Source organism: Condylura cristata, unplaced genomic scaffold (genome assembly GCF_000260355.1).
Source record: "Condylura cristata isolate star-nosed mole 26May11 unplaced genomic scaffold, ConCri1.0 scaffold00010, whole genome shotgun sequence".
Taxonomy (NCBI): Eukaryota; Metazoa; Chordata; class Mammalia; order Eulipotyphla; family Talpidae; genus Condylura; species Condylura cristata.
In genome coordinates, this window is record NW_004567111.1 from 45,472,615 (window position 1) to 45,496,769 (window position 24,155).

Genomic DNA, 24,155 nt, shown 5'->3' on the forward strand with positions numbered 1-24,155 from the left:
TTGGCATGTACTTAACACTTTCAGATCGAAAGTACAGATAGCCTAAGGGGAAGGGCTTTCAGTTAGTTTAGTATAAATACAACAGCACCACCTTGTGTTTCATTCCTGGGAGAATTCTCCTGTCCTATCACAAAAGCTTGGGTGAGGAAGCATGTAGGGATTAGCTTTCTTATTTTCAATACTGAAAACAATAATGGCTCACTTTCTCCTGAAAGTGGAAATATTAGGTAAAGCCCAGGACAGTGCAATTTTAGCATATATTTTAGAGGGGAACACTACTCAATTTTAATTTTATAATATTTGAAGATAAATGCACATTTAGGTTGTTAGTGAAGATTTCCTCAAAAGAGTATCTTATTTTGGATAGGTACCTTTTGTACCATGCATTTTTGTATTAACGGGGGAAAAGGATTTTTCATATCACAATAGCCCTATCATCAATAATATAGACAAAATATTTCTATTATGAGAAAAATCTTATGTTCCAAATAGCATTTTATCTATATTTGAAACATTTTGGTGGAAGCAAATTATGAATATCAGTTTGGGACTGAAGGATACAATGACAATAGAAAAGAAATATTACCCAACCTAAGATGCTATCCACATTTGATCTTTTTACAAAAACAAAAACAAAAAAACCACACAGTTAATTAAGGAAGATTGCTTTCAATTGCAGTTCTAAATGTCAAAATTAGTCTAACACATTAGCCATTCTTTGTCCCTGAAGTCATTTGGGGAACTGAAAATGAGACCTTACGATCTTGACACAGTTGTAGCATGAAAAATTACAGGATTAGAAAGCAGCAAATTTCAGGACCTTTCTCGCACTGGGCATCTAGAACCCAGAAAGTCTTGCAAAAGGCTTAGAAAAGTTGCCTTTAGTTGTAAAAGGTAGACTTTGTGTTCTAAGTTTGTTTGCCATCTTTCATATTATTTGTAGAAAATATATGTCCTTTAATTACTAAGCTTTGTTATTATAGTGTCTTCCAGACATAATTCCCAAATACCAAGCTCTTTTTAACTCTTCCCTCCCCAATTTCATTACTTACTCTTGTCCAATTTCATGGTTGCTATCTTAAATGGATTATTAAGATAGCAATATTAAGATAGAATATTAAGAATATTAAGATAGAATATTAATAAAGTGGGAATAATGACTCTCTTTGCATTGTTCCTGATTTTTCATGGAAATTACTGTGGTTTTACACCATTAAATAAAGCTCTGGCTTTTGATGGTGTTATGTATATTTATAATCACACTAAATTATTATCCATTAAAAAAAATGCCTTACTGTGTGGAGTTAATAACTTTAAATTGTGACTACAAATAAAAAGGAAAAAAAAAAAAACTCCCTTAATTAGGCATACTCCTTTTGGTACAAAGATAAAACAAGTGACATATTTGGCTGGGCAACATTTTTAATGTCTAGTTTCATAGGTTTTGTACTTCTAAAATTATGTACTTACAATAGACAAGGTAGGACAGGGAGAGGAAGTATATTCTTATTCCAAAAGTGTGCCTTCAGAAACAAGAAAGGAGCAAGTCAAAAATCTAGGAAGCACATTAAATATATATGAGGATTTCTGAATATTCTCTGGGCGAACTCTCTGGGTATCCAGAAGGCCACCACGGTGGCGTACAGCACTTTGGGCAGAGTCAGCAGCATGGCTGACTCCTGACACCTACCACGTTACCCCCTTGCTGTGATGGAGAAAAAACATGAGTCTCTATGATCTGAAACCCCTAATTCTATAAACTAATAGACCTGTATTTAAACTAAATTAGTTCAAATGTGCATGTTGGTAAAGTGTTCATTGTTAGCTCATTGATGGCTAATTATGATGCAAAATGTGCATCCTAGCCTATATGAGCTGGTGACTTAAATAATGGTTGTATGAATGTCTGATTGATCCAGTGACTAGATTCTAAAAACAAATTCTTGCAAATCAAAGAAGTGGTAGCAGAACTTAAAAATTCTTATTGCCTGGCTAGTGAATTAATACCTACAACAGTCTTTGGAATGTTCAGATAACTTCCAGCACATCAAATTCATCAGCAAGTGTTAGAGAAAATCCAGCTTCCTCTGGCTTGGTCCAAAGTGGGCTTGATCTTTTTTTATATATATATTATTTTAAAGTTTCAAGTTTTTGATTTTTTAAAGACCAAGTTTCAGTTTGAAAATTTTTTTCATAATCTTGACCAAATAGTAAAATTTTAAACCTGGACCTGTGTTGAGACAGGTGCCATTGTTATGCTTGAGATATATATATATATACACACACACACACACTTACACACATACATGATGCATACATGCATGATAGACATATGTAGTGATATCTATATCATGAATGAGATACATCGCATATAATATACATTGTACATAATATATATATATATCATACAATAAATGCAAAATCACACCAACTGTTGAATCTGTATAGTGTAAACTTTGCAGATACAGTTCCATTATCTCATTGGAACTTCTGGGTGGTGACATTAAAAATATAAAAGACTACATGAATGACTAAATAATTACAAATATAATGAGAGTAATGAAGAAAAACACTGGAAGCCCAGCAACACTCTTCTGTATGTCAAGTACAAAAAGACATCTTTCTATGGGCTTTACTATATCATAGTACACTTCTAGAGGCTATGATGAAGTATAAGATGGGAGAAGATATTGACAAACTATCCTTTCTCTCAAGTAAACTGTGTGTGTAGAGGGGAGGATCCTTTGCAAAAATTCCCATAACATAAACTATTTTAAAAAAAAAGTATAGCATTTTTTATTAAGGTCATGTTGATTTACAACACTGTATATGATTTAGGAAAATAGGTTCACACCTCTTTGGATGTATTTACCACACCATATTCACCACCAAAGCCCTCATAATCTAAACTGAACTTTAAAACAGGCCATAGACCTGTGGCAAACTTCCATGGATTGCAGATTGAAAATTCTTACACTGAAGAATAGACTTCTTGTTTTCAGAAGAAAGGCGGGAAAAGTGCCTAGAACCACACCCACTAATGAAATCAACAATTTCCAGAGGGCTTGCCCATAAAGTGGTGCCTGCTTGGCTAGACGGAGAAAGCGTGACTGCTGACCCACCCACCCTGATGTCATCCTGTGCCATGGGCAAGCAGAACCTGAAAAACCATTTTATAGGACTAATTTAATCCTCTCACTTTCCTCCTCACAGCCCAAACTGAAATGCTAACTTTGACCTTCCTCTCTGCTCTTGCTATCAGCACTCCCTACTGCTACAGCAAAAGAAAGCTGGATCTCTTCCAGGAATAACTTCAGTTTTGCTCAGATGAAAGGCATCATGCCAGGGTGAGACAATCTTATTGTTAATCAACTTTGATTTGCAGAAGATGACACCATTTCAGGGTCTGTGCTTTAAGTCCCCTTTCAACTGGGATGAAAGTCAAGTGTTATTTGGCTAGGCTCTAATTAGACACTCTAAATCATGCTAAAGGCTGTGCCACTTCGGTGCTAGAGGCCAGAACAGTAAACAAATAACTTGCTGTTGGTAAGCTGCAGTCAATTCCGTCATTCTGAACCCTGAACACCTTCTGATACTTGAAAAGCTGTGAGTTGCTGTCAGGAAGCCTGGAGCTGTAGGAATACAGTTGGGCTGATTCTGTCCAATTTGACTTCAAGGGCATTCAAGTGAAAATTTGTTTTACAGTCAAGGCTGAAGAGACAAAGATGCTAAAAATGTGCACATCTACGCTCTTGGGAAATATTTCTAGTTTAGCAAGTTGTAACGTACATTGTGCATATTAGTTAATCACTTGCATGCAATGCCCTGATCAGTTCTTCCAGGCCATTCCAGGGCCTTTGGTTGTTGGTGGGTCAGTTTTACCCTTTACTTTGCTTTGTTTTCTAACTGAAAATTTAAGACACATACACAAGGAACTCATTAGCTTATTTTCATTGTGAAATATTGAAATATCTTACTTGTTTTGTATTCAACTGAGAAGTGGAAAGATCATGGACTCCACTGTCAGGTGGATCAGGATTCAGGCTCTAGTTTGGAAGCTGTGGACTGTAAAATTCTGAACTGTTTAACCATTTTGAACTTGTTTTATTCACTTTTGAAATTGGACAATTATAATAATACCTGGTACGAGGCAAAGATTCAATACAATAGATACGCTAGCTACCAAGGACTATGTATCCAAGTTGCTCATTAAATGGTAGTTACTGGCAGAACAGGAGCAGCCTAGTATGATGTCTCTCTATGAAAGATTATTTATTGAGAAAAAGAATAACCTCACCTATTTTTTTCTGGTATGTCTCAGCAAAAGTACTATAGATCTCACATCCAAATCTGTACTGCACCTAATGATAATGTTTAATAAATAAAAGATGACAATATATGTCTATACAAGATATAACCTTAAAGTAATAGAAAAAAGTTTCATGTACAGTTTATGAAATTTTGTCTTAATATTATTACTTATTTTTGTAGTTATTGGCTTTTGACTTATTAATTTTAGCAGCATAATTCATTAATCACTTGCATTTCATTTTTTTTTATTCTCCTAAGCACCTTAAAAACTGATTTGTGGGCAATTTAAAAAAAGCACTTTCATATTTCTAAATTTCATATTCTATTAAAAAGTATTTTAATTTAAATGTACTTATATACCATAAAGTATTCTATTTGCACTCAGTTTTATAGCTCTCAAAATTTGATGTACTGTATAAATCGAGCTTTGCTTTGATGCCTGTGCTCTTTTCTCCAAAGCTTATTCTTCTGGGATATCTAGCAATGATATAGTGTTTCCAAAACTGCACTGACATCTGTTCTCAAAGAGGCCTCTAGTATTTCAGATAGAGTAAGATGGGGGTGAATGGGTTTTTCTACATTTGGAACTGCACTTCCTGGCAGATTTGTAAAAAGTAGGTCTAGGGTATGGTAAAAGATGAAGTGAAGATGGAGTTAAGCACAGAAGCTCATGGGAGTTGATGTGTAAAGCTTTTTTGTTCTCTGAGCTGTTACTGTGTGGAACCATGTGCCTTGTTAAGGGTAGAGAGCCATTAGTGGGTCTATCATACTCAAGTCTAATTTGACAGCTGACTTGTTAACTAAGGCAAAGAGATCATAGAGAAAACTACAATTCATTTGATAACTGCTGAGCTAGAAAGAACCTTAAAGGTCATTTTGCTCAGCCTTCTTCAAGGAATGGCTTTAAACACTGGAGTCAAAATATATGGAATTACCTTGTTGAATTGAAGTCACAGTGATGATTTTCAGGAGATTCTCAAAGATGGTCAATGAAAGGAATTGATATTAAAGTAAGTAAAAAGAAAGCTGAGAGATGATCTCATCACAATTAAAATAATGATTCCAGTATAAGTGATGGCAATAATTAATGAAACATATAAAATGAACTATTTTATTAAACAAGTTTGACTTAAGAAGAGATATTTTTTCTTTGCCACTATTTTCTTTTAAGCTTCCTGTGACCTATATCTACCCCTAGATAAAAACTGTAGGAAATAACCATAGTTCTTCCAGTCTGGACTAGTCCAATGTTATACCCATATAATTAGAAACTCTACTTAAATATTTAAAATATGCTCCCTCTTCCAACTTATATTGCTACAGGTCACTACTTTCTTTCAGAGCTAAGGAGTGGATAAAGCATAGAAAGCATAGAATGGTTTAGATGACATGATTTTGATCTGTTGTGGTGTTTCATGAATTAATAGAAGCCAAGTTTTTGTTGTGGGCTGCATAGTGGGTTCTGAAAGACATATTTCCCCCCACACACCCTACCCTTTCCCCCCCTCCCCCCAATCACTGAGGCTCTCCTTCCTGTAGACCCTTCTCCGGTTATAACAACACTCAGTGAACCCTTCTCTCATAGAATGGTAGTGAATGATAGGTTAGTGATGGGTCAACCTATTTTGTAATTGTTTAGCATGTGTCCAACAATTCATTAGGATGTGGGGATATTTGACACCTTCTGTTTTGTTCTCCATCTTTGGGGCCTCTGATGAAACTCTAAGACAGCAAGAATTGGAAATGGAATAAGTTTGTAAAAGTTCAGACTTCCAGTTATAAGATAAGTAAGAACCAGGGATGTCATGGACAGCTTGATGACTATGATTTATACTGTTGTGTGATATTTACATACATTGTGAAAGGACTAAATCTTAAGAATTCTTACCACAAGGAACTTTTTTGATTTTTCTTTTTATTGACTCTATATGAGATGATGGATAATAACTAAATGAGTTGCAGTAACAATCCTCATATTAAACTTAAATCATTAAACTACTTATGCCTTTAAACTAACACAGTGGTATATGTCAATTATATCCCGATAAAACTGGGGCAGGAGTAAGAGTGAGTTTAATACACACACAGGTAGCCTGAAACTGTACTCCAATCATATGCCTGTGGTAGAGAATTCTAAAACTGTCCCTACAAGAACCCCATGCTCTGCTTATTTAATCAAACACTAATCTAGGTATTGCTGTAAAAGCACATTGAAGATAGAAACAAGGTTACTAGAGGTTATCTTGACAGACCCAGTGGGATCACATGAACTCTTAAAAACAGAAAAAGAAGATAGAATAAATAGTCAAAGAGATGCAACAGAAGAGAAAAGCAAGAGACATTGGATAGAAAGGAAGGTCAGATAGTCCAAAGCATAAGAAGGACTTGACCGACCATTGTTGGTTGTTAGGCTGAAGGAAGGGGGTCATAAGCCAATGAATGAGGATGTCTCTAAAAGCTGAGAATGGCTAGTAAGACAACAGCCATCAGGAAATAGGGATGTCAGTCCTACAAACACAGGAGCTGAGTTTTGCCAACAATCTGAATGAACCCAGCAGCAGCTTCTTTGCAAAGCCTTCCAATAAATTCTCAGCGGACCTTGGATTTGCCTTGTGATACTCAACAGAGAAAACTGCCATGTCACAGTTTCAGACCCACAGAACTGCAGAACTGGGAGATACTGGATGAGTCTTGTTTGTGGTAATTTGCTACACAGCCATAAGAAACTAATGCACACCTTTACCCCAATGTCACTAGTCATATACTTATAGGATCTCTGACCCACTTCCTTCCATTAGCTGATTAGGGTCCAGAAACAAGCATGTGGTTCCTTTTACTGGATGTGTTTGGAGAGGTGAAAAGAGAGTGGAAATTGTAATACACCTTAAACACACAGCAGTATGCAGACGTGACACCTCATTATCTATGTTTTTCTATTTAAAAGCAATGACATGCTAAACCTTCCTGAGTTCATAAAACTTATGTGCTCAAAACTGCCCCCTTTCCTTGTCTAATTTGCTTGCTAAGAATGATGCTTCTTGTTGCCTCCTTCACTATCTCTCTCTGATCAAGAGACAAAAAAAATTTTTTTGTCAAGAGACAAAAAAAAATGATTTTCTTTGAAGGAAATTTGATAAAGATGCTCAGAACTTTAGAGGAAAAGAACTAGGATTTCATAAAAAGATCAGTGGATTCTGGGAATATTTCCCAGGAGTAAAAGATCACTTGAGATATGATTTCATGCATAGACTGTGTTTCCCGGTCTGAGACCCTTAAAAGATACCTGGCAACATTCTAGGTAGAAATGAGCCTTTAATCTAAAAACCACAGAATGTGTGCTTTTTTGGAAGCACCGCACCAGACCCATGTTTCCTTTGAGCCTTGTGTTTCTGTTGTGTATGTTGGAAAAATAAAGCCTTTCTTTTGCTCTATAGCATCTAAGTCCCTTTGGATGAGGACTCGTCCCGGCATTCCCCTAGGAGCAGCTTGGTTTTGTTGGTCAGTAATCTATGGATACATGCTGATAAGTCAGTTTGGCTGGAAGAGGGCAACCTTTTCAAAGCTTGCTTTATTCTCTGTTTTGCACTAATTAGTAACACTAGGGTTAACCCACCCCCACTCCAGACAAGTGGAATGCAGAAATAGATTACAATGAAATTTGAAAGTAGCTAGGAGGCTTAAATTCATTTTTTTTTCAACTACCAGCACAAAATATAAGCATTTCAAAGAAAATATGTAAAGATTATATTGCTGCTAATTTCCTGTTAACAATGTGAAGTGATACTAACATACTATTAAAAGCATGGGAGGTGGGCAAATCCTCTTGGCAGTTTGCACCTGAAATACTACTTTCACAGTTACATAAAAGATATGTGAACATAGACTGTACCTGCCATATCTGAATTAACACTCCCATTCTCCTATTTAAGTACAAAGACAACAATGGAAAATACTGCAAAGTGGAGGATTTTAACTGGAAATACTAAGGAGAAGGAAGCCTGAAGATAAGGCATGCAAATGAAAGTTAGAAATAGGAGTTAAAAAAAAAGAACAATCGTGGCCTTTTGATTATATCATTCATTGGTTATAATTTGGCCACCCATGTGGCGAAGTCTTCACAAAGAGCTTTTGTAAAAAATAAAGATGGAAACAATGAAGTAATCTTGTGTACTGGCATTTATAATTTGAGATTTTCCCCCCCAGTGTGTTATTGAATGTCTTGCCCAGCAAAATTTTCTATTACTTGAACTATGGGATTATTACTATTACCTCTGGGAATCTCTTTGAGAATAATAGCCTTTATTATTTGGAATGTTTTTTGAAGGTCAGCCAAATTTTCTCATTATTCAACTGAATCCAAGATTTTGGCTATAATTTTCCTGACCACCCCCAAACAAATATGGCCTTTTAATACATGTGGATATTACTTCAAGTTTCATCCAGCACTCGAAATAGTTTTATTTCCAGAGAAATGCTGGTCGAATGGATATGACTAGATGAATGGATGGCTGAAGAACTAAGTTATTCTCTAGTCTGTGCTTTTGATCCTTCAGTTTACTTTTTGAAGGTCTTTGGGAGGAAAGGTTCGGGTAGGGGTGAAGGAGGTAAAGAAAGTCATCTCCAGGCCTACCTACTTCTTGCTCTTCAACTTGGGCCCCGTTGGGCACGCAATTTGGAACACCAATAGCGTATTAGTTTGTTATAACTGTCATAACTGTGTACCACAAATTGGGTGACAAATAGACATTGATTGCCTCACATCTCTGGAGGCAACCAGTACTAGGCAAAGCATCAGCAGGGTTGGTCACTTGTTAGAGTCCTGAGGAGCTCCACCATGCTTCTTCCCTAGCCTTTGAAATGTGAATACACGACCACGATCTCTGTCTTCATCTCCACATGAAGTTTTCCTGGAGTACATGTTTGTGTCCATGTTTTGCCCTTTATAAGGGCACCAGAACTGTGAAACACTCAGTTTCTATAAGTCACCTGACTTTAGTGTGATCTCATTTTAGTTTAATTAACTACATTTGTAACTCAATTTGCAAATACATTCTCATTCTTAGGTACAGTGTATTAGAACTTCAACAGTGATTTTGGTGGGGGGGAGGGGACAGGGACAGAATTCAACTCATACCAGACAAGAGTTATTCTTAATATCTCCTTCCTTGTGTTCCTATGTCTAGTCACCAAAATAATCTACTTATTTTAAAAATACTTTACAACTTCTTCTTGTACAGTATCACTTCTCTAGTTCAAGCCATCACAAAATCTTGTATTGATTGTATTAATGGCCCCCTAATTTATTTTTGTAGTTTAAATGTTGCCAGGTTTCAATCTGTTTTTCACATTCTATCAAAGTAATATATTAAAAGGACAAATTTGATTGTTAGTCACCTCCTAAATCTCCCCATGGATTTGTGTTAGATCTGTGAAGCAGGTCCTATACCTTCATTGATCTCATTTCCTGCCCTGTAACTTTTCATTTGCTGCATTCCATTCATATTAGATCTTTCCATTTCTTCAGTAGGCTAAACTCCCTCTTCCCAGGACCTTTGCATATGTTGCTTCCCTTCCTGGGATGCATGGCTCCTTTTCCAGACTTAGTAACTCCTTACCTCTCTGGTCTTAGTTCAGTCTTTCTTACTCCCCCAGTTTAAGTTGCCATTATTTATTTTAATGGCACATTATAAGTCACCTTTTTAGTACTTACCAAAAATCTAATTGATTGATTTCCAAGTAGGTCTAATTTTTCTGCCTTAGGTTCAATATTTCTGTATTCCTTCTTTCCCCCACCAAACTCATGTTGAAACCTAACCCCTAATATGATATTTGGAGCCAGGGCCTTAGGCAGTGGTTGAAGCAGAAAGGTAGAAACTTTATGAATAGGAGTAGAAGCCCCAAGAGCTCCCTTGTCCCTTATGCTATACATGTAAGGACACAAAGAAGACAGCTATTTATGAACCAGAAATCGAGTTCTCATCAGTGAATCTATTGACATCTTTATCTTGGACTTCTCAGCATTCAGAACTGTGGTATGTTCACTTTTGTTATTATAAGCCACCCAGTGTACATTAATTTGTTATAGCAGTCTGAATGAAGACATTTTCCTATTAAACTTAACACTTCCTGATGGTGAATATTGAACCTGCTAATCCTTCTCTGTCAAGCTTAGCAGATACTCCCTTGTACATTTTTGGTCGCCCAAGTTTCACCACACTGATTTTATAGGAACTATATGAACCTAGCCTGGGGCTGCTGCAAATCACCTTTCTAATTCCACAACTCAGTTATATCTCTGTCTCTCTGCAAGACCCAGCTATAGCAGTCCCCATACCTGCAGTAAAACTGGCCTCCATCATCCGTTTAGTCTGTGTTGAAACCACATCTTCTTGTAAGCCCCCTTCCAAATGTATGGGAGGCTCGTGTCCTCCCAGGCTGCCAACCCCAAGCTGAGGTTAGCTTAGCTTAAAAGGAAGAAAACCTGAGTACCTATTATGTTGTACGGTCTCAGGGAGGGAAAGGGGAAAGGGACAATTAGAAATATTGTCTCATTTACTGTGCTATAAAAGTGTTCAGCAGCTCAATAAATATTTGTTGAATGAGCAAATTAAGAAGTGAAAAAATAATAGGGTCAAAAATAGTTTTCCTGTAGAAAACTCAGGAATTCATTGTGAAACAGGACTTGGCTAGAGAGGAGCTATGGTTCATGAGCATAAAACTCCTTACATCTCCACCAACACAGGGGTGTTTTGAGGAAAATGGCTTGATCTTTCATAATCAACAGACTTCACTTCCAACCTCAAACTTGACAAACACAGAAACTAACCTTAATGGGAAGCTCTTTGACAGAAACTGGCACTATGGTGACAGAGTTTGGGACAGCTCAGTGGTGGGCACTCATTCAGCTTCCTCCCCATGTCAAATCACCATCAACACTGTGGTGGAAATTTCCTGCTAAACAGGATAGGAATATGATAGGAAATTCTCAGTCACAAAGCTTGTTGCTGAGAGCCCTACAACCCATTGCTGATTGACCTTCAGGGAAGTTTCTTCCCACAAGAATAAAAGTACAAGATGTGTGGTGGCCCCTCAGAAAAGATGGGAACCACACAAGTCACTGGTTCATAAAGAGTTGCTTCCTCATCTTTAACTACTTTAAAGTTTTATTAGATCAGTTAATAGAAATGTTACTAACTGTAGTTGCTAGTTGCTGAGCTAGAGGAAGTGGGGCAAAGGCCTGAAGCACCTCCAGGAGACCTTCAGGCAGGAAGTAGGTGGTGATCTCACAGCAGTGTAAAAAGGAAATTCCCCAGGGTAGGGAGGCGCTTCAATTTCCAGCTGAAAAGATACACTACAAAATGGATTATGTCCAGATTTTGCTGTTGACCTTTTTTTTTTTTTTTTGAAATACAACCAGGCACAGTGTTGCAATCCTGCAAAACTTGTTTTCTTTAAAGAATAAATACCTCTTATATTCCAATAATTCACTGTTACTTCCAAGAGTATGCCTGAAACAAATCTTTTCACTGGCCATTGTGTGCAATGCCCCTGTTGGCAAGGCTATTGAATCAAAAGCTTTTATTTATTGTTATTATTTTTTTAATTCAGGCTGAACTATTTACTGATTTGCAGGAAAGTACATTTAGAACCTTTGCCTCCTTCCCAAGAGGGAGTCTCAGAAGTGGGCAGCTGCACAAACACACAGTTCAGTTAACTGACATTGGGGATTGATGATGTGTGGTACACATGCATTTTTAATCTTGTTTAAAAAAAAAAACCTCAGCACAAGAATAAAGGATTATGATGAGCCTTACACCTGCAAAGAACACTGTGACCCAACTTGACCAAAAAAAAAAAAAACAAAAAAAAAAAAAACAAGGTGCTCTTGCATAATCACAGGTCAGCGGCTTCCACAGAAGAGATCATTACAAAGATGTGGATGGACGAGAGCCCACTGTTATTGTTTCACTCACAGGACAGTAACTGAGTGTTAGCAAGGAAAAATTACTGCTCCATTATTCCTTTATGTAGACATGGGCCATTTATTGCAAATTTAACCAGCCCGCTAACCACCTGCTCAACGCAGCCAAATAAGCATGAGTTTCAGTAGCCCAAGGCTTTCATTTGAATAAATTTGATCCTGTGGCAGGTGTAGGTGAATTCTTACCACATATTTTGTGCTATTCCCATCTCTTTAAAACAGCTGCTCCCAAGTTCTCACTTCTTGATTCTTTGGAGACTTAGTGATTTTCAGCTGGCCTGCCTTGATTTAAGGTTTTTGAGACCAGTGACCAGTTGATACCTGCTTTTAGATCCAAAGAGTAATTGTTATACCACAGATGCTCATTCCCATGAACACATTCTCACTAAATAGTACTATTTAATAAGAGGACTTAAATTTACCAATACCCTCTCATTGCTGAATTCTTGCTGTAGATTTCCAAAGATTAAACAAAATGATAATAACTAGCATTGGCAGCATTAGTGGAATTTTATTTTAGTATCACTCTTCCTCAAACACAGCTTAAAAAGATTTACTTTTTTACTAAGTGTGATGTAATGGTCTCTTCTTCAACATTTGCCAATATCTAGAATTTCAAATGATAGTCTGAAACAATTAATGCTTAAGGAAAGAAAAGGTTAATAGTACTCTAAAACTAGTAGATATAATGATTTAATTCATTATCAAGAAACCTGTAATAAAAATAAAGTAAAATGATGTAAAGGGAGACTATTTTAGTATTTGGAGAGAAACAAGAAAAGCAAGTCATAAAATTTAAGATATGGTCTACAATTCCATTTTTTCTTTCAAGTATGTATGGGGTAAAGGGATTGTGGCACTTCAGTGAGTGATAGGATTATGAGTTATTTTTATTTTCCTCTTTTTTTATCATTATTTTGTGATTACTCTAAAATGAAATTCAATACTTACATAATAAGAAAAGGGCACATTTTTGTTGGTTCGTTTAGTTTGCATGAATACTTCATCACAAGTATACTTTCAAATACTAGCATTGGTCCGAATATTTTGGTCTCTGAAATCTGTCCAGCCAGGTTCTGCCTTTTCTATTTGCCCAAAGTGCACCTCTTTGATTCTCAGGTTTTTCTGAAGGGAGGAAAATTTTTATAACTTTGCATCAGAGGCAAACTATTTGAAAAACTGGACCTTGGTGCTGTAGCATGCAAAATTAAATAAAAGTCATTTTGACTCAAGATTTACTTTGTGGTTTATGCAGAGAACCATTACACATTATTTTCATTCACTATTTGTTGGGTGGGTGTCCTATGCAAGAATTTGTGAGTCTCTAAATAGTCTTAATTAGTTCAGTTTCCAAAATCAAAGAGAAGTTTTTGTGCTGTGGCTGCTTTGTGCTCCAGGAACCATGCTAAAATCAAGGGAGATGCTTTATACACACACGTGCACATGCACCTCTGCATAAAGGTGTATATCTATCTCTGTATCTACATCCATGTAAGTAGGTAGGTAGGTATTCAGTTAGTGTTCTTTCTTAGTATCTTGTATTGAATAATTAATCTTTGGTAGATATCTTAATTTTTTTTCTTTAGTTAATTTTGTTTTGCAACTTCAAGCACATTTAGAATATTCCTTTGCTTGTTTCTGAGAACAGGATGAAAGGGAGCATAGTAGGTCTGACAGAAATATATGTGGCTAACTGAGTACAAGTTCTGAGAATCAAAGGAAGAAGGTAATATAAAGGGAGATTTCTGAAATAGATTGTAAATATTTTAGGTGAGACCAAATGAGTTAGAAATCTCCACATATAGCTTTTATTGACTCCTCTCTTCACTCAAAATTGCTTTATGTTATTTGGATGAGAACTGACATATTTTGTCAAACCACTTAATATTATTCTCTGCTTATTGATGAGCAGTCTGCATTTTAGGCTTCTCCCCATATTTTTATTATAAGCAACATGCTTAGCATATCACTGCTTTGTTGCATTATGTATTTCAGTTGTTTTAGCTAATGAATTAGATGGGTTATCAAGAAAATGCAACAATATATAGTATAATCTAACCTAATTGAAGAACACAGTATATCAAGCAGATGGAAAAATCTCGGTCTGAGCCTGAGACACTGTAATCCAGTTATGACTTTAAAAGACAGGACCTGACTGTATGATTCTGGCCAATGCACAAAGCTTCTGAGTCTCCAACTCTTCATAAAACCAGAGCTGTCACTAGATGATCTCTAAGCTTCCCTTCAACTTTAAAACTCTTTGCACTGAAATTATATGGAAACTATCATTTCAAATAAAATAAAAACTATCATTTTCTAATAAATGCCTACAGGAGCAGCAATCTTCTTATGGAGCAAAAGTCTTTCAGTGTAAAATGTTTGTGTCCATTCTGTCTTTCCAAAGCCAGGAGTCAAAACTTCTGTAGGTCCCTTCAGCTTTCTCAGCAGAATGTGTGGTTGAAGTATAAACTCATAAAATAAAACATGGGGACTTGAAATGAAGCTTTCCACGAATCATGATTTATCAAACCACTGAAATGGAATGGTAGGTTTTCTCCCACAGTGCTTTCCCCCTTCTTCCTTTCAGCAAGTTGTAAATTCCAGGCTGCCTGAGCTGTGTGTGTTTGGCCTGGGAAGTTCTCCTCCAATAACTCAGCTCTGGTGATGTATCTCCTAGGCACAGCTTTTGCAGAAATTACTTAATAAATCAGTGGTTGACATACATTTTTATTCCCTTGGCTGTGCATTAAGATCCTTTACAGCCTTTAGGTTTATTTCTTTTGAGGACATTGATCTTAGAGAAGGGGTCACTTTAAATTCAAATAAGTATTAATCTGATGTTTTTACAATGGTAAAGCACATATTTGTTATGTCTGGACTTTTTCAATATGTGGTAGAATAATGTTACTTTCCTTAAAAGGCACTGCCATAATCTTGTTTATGTTACCACCGTCCTTATAGAAGGACTGCATTTGTCTAAACTATATGTGCGTTAGTAGATGACACATTTAAGCAAGAGATAGTTATTTGTATTATTAGATAATATTACATATAATGCTCCAGATCTTCTAACTTGAACAAATAATAATAATTTCTAGGTTGAAAAATGTACCTGCCCCACTCCTGAAAATCATAGAATAAAATAGAACATTTAAAAATATTTGATATTGTTAATACAATCTACAAATGTGGTAGTGAATATATCATGTGAGATTAATCTGCATGTCAGTTTGAAGAGAAAAAGAATTGTATAAAGGTCAAAAGAGAGTTAATAGGTATTGTTTGATGATATACTGCAGGTTTTACCATACACTATAATAATAACTGTGATTCTGCATGCAATTCCAGTATTTTTTTTTTTAATCACCAAGAAATTCTCCAACACCAATTGCATGTCATACAATCAACTCAATCATGATACTGTCCACCTGGAGATGGCTCCATTCTACAAGACTGCCTATCTAGCCATTCCTTCTCTCCCCTTTAGACAATAATTGCAAGACCAGGTTGTCACTTGTGTTTCTTACCAACCAGTTATATGAATTGGAGGTTCTCAAATTCTCCATCATATGTTTGATTAATTTGTTAGAGGGAGTTTCAGAAATCAGAGGGACATTTTACTTGCTAAATCATAGGTTTATTATAAAGAGATGCAACGACACCTTCATGTTCCCCACAACACAGACATTTCACTGATCCTGTCTTTTTATGTCATTATGGTGGCTTCATTACATAGGTGTGGCTGATGAAGACATTGGCCATGGATGATTATATTCAAACTCCAGCCTTTCTGAAAGTCATGAAGTGGGACTGAAAGTTCCAACCTCTAATCACATGGTTGTCTCCATTGACAACCAGCCCTGACCCTTAATTGTTTCGGGAAAGTCACTTAGTTAACATAACCAAAGCCACCTATATGTTCTCCTCACATGATAGTTCAGTGTTTCAGAAAGTCTGTACCAGTACCAAGAACAAAAAAACAATAGATATTTCTTATTATGTAAAGTCACAATATCCAGTATCTTTCCAGTATGTCCTGTGTTCAAAGAACTGTTATAAACACATTGCAACTACTATTAATTGAATTATCTTTGCCACAACCCTTACAGTTAGACAATATTATTATTCTGATTTTAGAGATGAAGAAACTTAAACACAGCTGATGAGTATTTGCTTAAAATCACCTTGTGGTAAAGGATTTGAAACTGCGTATCTGTGGCCAGAGTTAATGTTTTTAGTTATTCACTCTTCATGCTGCCTCTCCCACTGTATTTGGCAATTTACTGCAGATTTTGAGTAGAACAGAAAAGACCAGTCCTGTCAGTTGTAGGGAGTATTGTTATTCACTATTATTAGGCACTATTGTGTTTCTGCAAGTCTGTGGTTCAGTAGATTGCACTTAGATACCTAAGACCCACACCTAAATGTGAACAATACCATAGGAGAGGTGAAATTCAAATTAGAATCATGAAAAGGAAGGTGAGATGAAAAAATGATGGTTATTGGATGACCAATAGTTGTGATATAATGGAAAATTGGCCCTTTTCTCAAAATAAACTCCTGAATATTAATTAAATTTATATTTATATACATAATTTGTAGATTTATATACATAATTTGTATTAATTTGCATGTAGACACAATGAATATTTACTGTGATGCCAGTTGAAAGTAGATTGTCTATTTACTGCAGAATATACTTCAAGTGTTCTTCAGAGTGATGTGAATTTTTTAATATCTTATTTTGCTTCACTATTAATTATGTTTTTTCCTAATTGACCTAAGGTTTCCATGCATTGGAAATGACTACATTTACATTTTGGTTTATAACTAAAATTGTACAAGGGCTGTAAATATACTATGAATCTCATCTTGCTCAGTAAAAGCAAGTCTAAGTGACTTATATGCATACCTGTCAGAATTAATTAGAATGTTTTCTGAAAGATCATGAAATGCCATTCATGCCTTTTAAAAAACTCATAACTTCAAGTTTCCATTTTATGAGACTTGTCTATTCCTGGAGTGACATTTTCCAGAGTTAACACTTACTTCTCTGAATTCCTATATTCTTTCAGCAAATGCTTCTGCTCTTGATTTTATTTTTTATTATAGTCCTTGGTGTTTTAACTAGTTTGTCATAATCAAGAGTTTTATCATCTCAAGAAAGGGACAGATCTCTTTCTTAGCATAATACTGCATGTGCAGGAATGTGAATGAATAAATACCATGGATCGGGTTTGTTGGTGATGGTCAACAAATATTGTTGCTGTATTAGTACGTTATTCTGTATTCTGTTTCCTATTATCTGTACCTTTTTTTTATGATTTATGTATTTGTACATACAGAACTGAAGTTACAGGCCAGAGGCACACGTGCAGTGAGAGGATTCACCAGAAACAGAGTGGGGAGCAAAACAGGCTGAGTGACACTGCTGAGTGGAGCAGAGGGTGGGTCACCTGTGGGGTGGGGATCGATGAAGTACACTGCTGAGTGGAGCTGCACCATGTGGGTCACCTCTGGGGTGGGGATCGAGCTCATGCTGAAGTGGCTTTAGCTTCTCAGTGCTGTGCTTCAACTCACTACACCACCAGGGAGGGCCCATATCTGTGACTTTTTATGTATCACTTAAGCTCTCATTTTCCAGAAATAACTGGTGAGGAGTGTCTGTCTAGACAAGTTGTTCTTAGTCTTGACTACCCACATGATATTGGCTCCTATCTCCTGAGATTTTCATTTCATAGATGTGGACTGTGAGGTTTTAAACCACTCCATAGTTTATTCTATTGAGAAGCTGAGGTGCAGAACTTGTCCAGAGAATTTCAGAAATGCAGATAAGATGGATATAGTCCAGTGTTAGTTCGGCACCTCCCACATCCATTATCTCCAAGTTCTGTTTGCCCTGGGTTCACCTCCTCTGCCAAGTTCCCTCTGTTGTCCAGCACTTATTTTTAAATTCCTGCTTTATAATCACCTCTGATCCTTTTCCTGTCCCTAATATGACAGTCCTAAAATGCAAATATGAATATTTCCTTTCATGCTAAAATTTCTTTACTATAGAATTGAGTGCCAGTGTCTTAAGAGAGTCCTACAGGAACCTACATAATATTTGCCTTGCCTGCATCACTAACTTTATTCTCCATGATGTTCCATGTGGCTGTACTTGTGCACATTTTCTGTCTGCCCAGGATGATTCTCTCCTCATCCCTCCTCACTCTGCACTCATGAATCACCCACTCATCATCCTTAAGATATCACCTTTGTCAGGAAGTATTTTAGACTTTTCTGATCAGACTTGATTTCTTCTCCATTACTAAGTATAAGATTTTACTCTTCTCCTGTTGTGCTATTATTACTTATTTGCATATCTAATGTTTGGAGGTAGAAATTTTGACTAACACATCATGTTTCCTTAGCAGATAACACCAAACTTAAATAGAGTAAGAAAATATTTGAGGAGTCCTAAATATAAGTAAAAATATACTTGATTTTAAAGAATAACAAAAGCATATGTAGCAGAAAGACTATTTTTTGTAAAGAATTATTTATTTATTAATACAGAACTGGGGTACAGGCCAGAGATGCAGAGGGTGAGAGGATTCATCAGAGACATGGTGGGGAGCAGAACAGGCTGATAGATGAAGTACACTGCTGAGGGGAGCAGCGGGCGGGTCAGGAGAGGTCTGCAGTGCCATGTGATCACCTCCAGGGCAGGCGGGGATCAAACTCATGAGGAAGTGGCTTAAGCTTCTGACTGCTGTGCTTTAACCCGCTGCGCCACCAGGGAGGGCAAGCAGGTAGACTTTTTAAATAAAATTTTTGTAAGATGATTTTAAACAAATCTAATAAATATTGTTACTGATGTTTTAAAAAGTTAATTGACTCTCTAAGTTTCTTTCATATATATGTTACGACGATTATTATTGAACAGATCTTTATTGATCTCATTCTATTTACTGCAGTGTTGTGCGTGTCTTCAAGGAGTTCAGTGAGAAGTAGAGCTCAAAAGCAATTGCTATGGTAGGATGATCAGGGCTATCTTAGAGATAAGTATAGACTTACCTTTGGGTTAATTAACCTCATTTGGGGATATTCTTAGATAATAACTGAGAATTTACCCTTTGCTTTCTCATAAAGAAAGCATAGACAAATGCAAATTTAAAAAAAAATTACTATTCTCATACACTCAGGAGAAATTTTTTTAAAGTAAGTAATTCCTAGTGCTATATTTTAGAACAAATTCCTAGTGTTATATTTTAGAACAAATTTCAACATACAAGTGTATCAGATTACCTATTTGGAGGGGAGTAGGGAAACCATTTCTTTAGTGTAGTTATGTTACATTTACTCTTACTCAAATTTAGATTATATATGGTCTTTTAATAATATATTCATGTGTATTGTAAGCATGTAAGCATTGTAAGCCCAAGAGAAAGCCTGGTCTTTTAATGAATTGGTTAGAACTCAAATTTTAACGGAGTTTTCCAATGTAGGGTGACAGGATAGTAATTTTATTTCTTTAATGCCAATCCTGTCTTCTACTTCCATTTATTTTAGTCAGTTTGACTTTCTGAAACAGGAAAGGAAGGAAAGAATATGCGCAATATATTTTCTTTATCATCACTGAACCTTAACACATTTCCTTTTTGTCCCCCTGAAACAGCACAAGTGATTGATAGTCCAAGATGTGGTGATAATGTAAAATAGATACTGAAATATAAATTTAAAAAGCTGTATTACTCAGAATGAATAAGCTGAGGTCATTATATTGAAGCAATTTCATTTAATCTGTAAAGTACATCAGTTGTGACTTTAGTACTGTTAGTCTCAAAGAGCAAATTGAACACACATATGGCTTAGAAAACACTTTTTTTGCAAGAGTCCAGTTCCTAGCTCAATATAAAATGCCACCACATAATAAAGATAAAAATTCTAGTAAAAATTGCCCAAAAAAAGAACGTGCATGTTGTAGAAATGGCACATAATCTTATAATTCAGATATGAAATGTAAGACTCAAAATTCTAGAACCTCAGACAACACACTGTGACTTCCTGAAGTCTTTTTTCTGAGTACATTCACAGTAAAACAAACTAAAGAAGAGTATATATGATTAATGGATTTAATTCTTTGGAAGCTAATATATAATGGGTCTCAGTGTAGTAGAAGGGCCTGCCTTGATTATTTAACAAGATTTCTTTCCTAAAATGTATTTATGTATATGTACAGTCTTTGTACATATATATGTATATTCATAGATATGGTTTGAAACTTATTTGCAACTATTTTGGACATTACTCAATGGATATGCTAACCAGGGAGTTTAAAGCTGGTTTCTAACCACTATAATGTCATTGTATTCCTTCAGATGTTTAATTACACTCTGAATTCTATCTGACCCTATTGTAAGTATTTCATTAGGCTGACATCAATAGAGTTTTTCATATCCCATAATCCTGATGGCATTTTTTAGGCCCATCAGAATTTTTTTCATGAGTCTTTTGACCTACCTAAAAAAACATTAATATTTCTCTAAGCCAGAAATATTCTGAAGATAGCTTATGTTATTTTTTGAGGTATGAAGTCAATTTTTTTTTACAAAAGTACATATAACAAGCTACTCATGAAAGTAGAATGTAATCTCCTTGACAAAAGCACAATTTCTTTTATTCCTCTTTTCCATATTATCATACTAAAAATATTTCATGAATTTTTGACAATATAATTAAGAATAGCATAGGCCAATTTGTGATTGTGAACCTAAAGGTAAAACTGTAATTGAAATTATATATATACTCTTGAAACATTTATTTTGTTGAGATTCTCCATTGTTTTTTATGATTTTTGTGCCTTTTTCCCATCTGTCAAAGTAGTGAACCCTGACTTGCAGATAAGTTGGATGTTGATCTGGAAGCAGTCAATGTTCTGCATGAACTGTTATCTTTATCAAACCTACAAATTGAATTTAATTACCTTTCTTGGTGGAGAGATTGGTAAATCAACTGCTTTGGTCTGAGTAATACAATATTGAATTTGAATAATTTAAATCAAATTCAAAGTGTGCTTTTGGAGTATTTAGTCATTTTCCCCAAAAATAAATACTAAATGGGGTTCCTGACTTTAGAGAGACAGAAGAGTGTGACCACTCTTCCTGACAAAATGAATGTTGTCCCTCCTTTGCACTGAGGTCCCAGTTTCTCTACCTGTGAATCCTTGATCTCTGAAAGTTGTTGTTTTGTTTTGTTTTTTAACTAGCATACAGTCCAAAACTCTTTTACCACAGGCTATCTCCATTTCTTTTTAGTGACAGATTTAGCTCTGGAGATCAGTAATTGTCAATAGTGGGTGACCTCCACTTCTCATTCATTCAGACCTGCGTTATGTCAAGCCCATGCTAACTCTAAGTGTGGGCTTATAATTTTAGGCAAAAACAGGGTCCTGCTTTCATGGAACTACTGTCAAGTGTAGACAAGAGTTATTAATCAAATCATCAGATACACAATGTAATGCAATGTTATAAATACTGAGGAAGTTGTTGTTTGGTTCAATGAGAAGTTTGCTAGAAAATTTGAACTCAAAGGTCAACTGATGTTTCTGAAGAGAAGTGAGAATGGAATAAAGATTTAGAGACCAAGATCCTAAACCAGAAAATCAAGAAGTAAGTGGAAATGGAAACCTAAGCAATGGAAGTTCAATCTCCTTCTTCATCTTCAGTCTTGGACATTTTGTTTTTATTATAAGAATAATTGAGGCAAAATATTGTGAAGAGTCTTTATTATAGTTTCTTCAATATTCAGAGACTGAGCAATTCTTTACAAAATTGTAACTGCCTGCAAAAAGCAGCAAGACTCTGAAAATGTAACAGCTGACATTCAAGCATATGATACAAAGGTCACTCTTACTTACCACATTTCCGTGTTTGCTCTTTAGATGATGTCCAACCTGCTGAGTTTGCTTTAGGACAATTTCTGTTCTAGTTTATGAACACATGTATGCCACTGGGAGCTGGTGTTTTCTGCAGCACTGGAGTGCATTTCTGCTTAGCTGAGATAATCCTGAGTTCACTGGCCTCCAGTCACATATGACCTGCCATTTAATTACCATGGCTGTTCTGTACATTTTTTTTAACTACCTACTGCCCCAAAGAGACCTGATTGTTCTGTGACAATGTGGAATAATGACGTGGCTAATTCTTGGTGCTTTGAGGTTTTATTTTTCATTGTCGTTCATATTGAGTTTGCTTATGGAAATACTGTCTTTGTGGTTGAATCAACAGGAACAGTTAGGAGAAAGTAAATGGGATTTTTAGCACCTGAGAATGCTGGAGACAAATGTTGCCAAAGGCTTTTTTTTCTTTTGTACACAGCTTCCTGACCATGACAGACAGCAGAGGCCAGCAGTGACCAACCTTTGCAAAGTATGCCTTTAAAAAACTGACAAGAGCCAATTTCATTAACAAGCCAGAAAGAATAAAAGGTCATAGAAGTAGAGCATCTAAATAGGAGAAACATTGGCAGTTTAGATGCGTCGCTAGATGGCAGTGTTTCTGAAGTTCTGCAGAGGCCATATTCGGTGTGATAATTGGTGTTTTGTTGAAGAGCAGAGTAATAAAAACAGCTAATATTTATCAAGGTCTTATTATGTACTTAGCAATACAGTAAATATTTTATCTTTCCTCGTGTTCAAAACAACATGGTAAGATAGGCGAAATAATTATCATCCTTTAACAGATGAAACAATGGATTTTTAAAATAGTTAATAACAGTAGGAGCCAAGAACCTGGCTAGGTTTTTTTGTTTGTTTGTTTGTTTGTTTCAGGTATAATAGCTTAGCTCACAATTGTTATACTCTAGATATTAGTGTTTTGCTCAGTTTTAAGATGAAGAAACTGACGTGAAAAGATGGTAGGTCACTTGGTGAAGGTCACATAGCTAATAAGTCAAAGAATCACATACTGAGCCAGTTCTAACTCCAGAGCCTATATTTTTTAAACTCCTTCTTCCCTTCTGGCTAGAAAAGAACAGGGTTTAGTATACAAATATTTTTCCCTTATCAAGTCTGTACATTAGAATATCTTAGAGTATGAATCTCAACTTTATGCAAATATTTTTTTGTGATGGTATTGGGAAGGGAAAGAAAAATTGTTTAAGAGGAATGTTGTTAGCCTAAAAATTAACCCATAATACTTCTTGAAGTTGCAAGTCAGTTTCCTTAGAATTTGTATATAAAATCCATTCTTTTGCAGAATGGCATTTTAAAACATCTCTTTTCCATGAAAGATGAAAGAGCTGATCTCCTTTTCATTTCGAACCTGAAATTGGTAAGAAATCTATGCCCATTATTCTTATCCAACTTTGTGATTCATCTAGTTTCCCAGAAACAGACAGTCAAGTGCTACCATTACTTCATAGTAATTGATCTCATGATAATGTATCTCTGGCCACTATTCTTTAAAGCTATTCATCATGTCTAGATGCCACACAATGTGAGCTTTTGGTTTTGTGTTGTTGTTTTTTTTTTTTTAAGTTCACCGATGTAAAATGGCTTGCTGACATTTTGTTCAATTATGGTGAACACTTAAGAGCAAAGCATTCAGTAATACTGGTAGCTCTGTGAATATACAGTGGCAAAAGTATAATTTTTACTTAAAACCTTGGAGGAACAAATGGGGGGGGATGATGAGATAACACAAAAAATTCAGTTTTTTTTGTCAATTTTAATAGAAAAACATAGTACAATTTCATTCTTCTCATATATTTCTTATTTAAATTTAATCCATTCTAAATAATTGATCACAGGTCACAATCTGACAACTATTATTGAAGGAAAGAAGCGAGAGTACAATACATCAATTTCAAAGTTAGCTAC

At 35.7% G+C, this 24,155-nt stretch overlaps 1 protein-coding gene across 1 annotated transcript in view; it reads left to right on the plus strand.

Annotated features, from left to right (window-relative positions):
- Window positions 1–3,277: 3,277 nt before the first annotated feature.
- The window catches only part of RFC3 (replication factor C (activator 1) 3, 38kDa), a 66,299-nt gene continuing 45,421 nt past the window's right edge, over window positions 3,278–24,155 (plus strand). The window contains exon 1 of the mRNA XM_012723181.1: window positions 3,278–3,347. The gene's annotated coding sequence lies outside the window, so the exon portion shown is untranslated. The remainder of the gene's footprint in view (window positions 3,348–24,155) is intronic.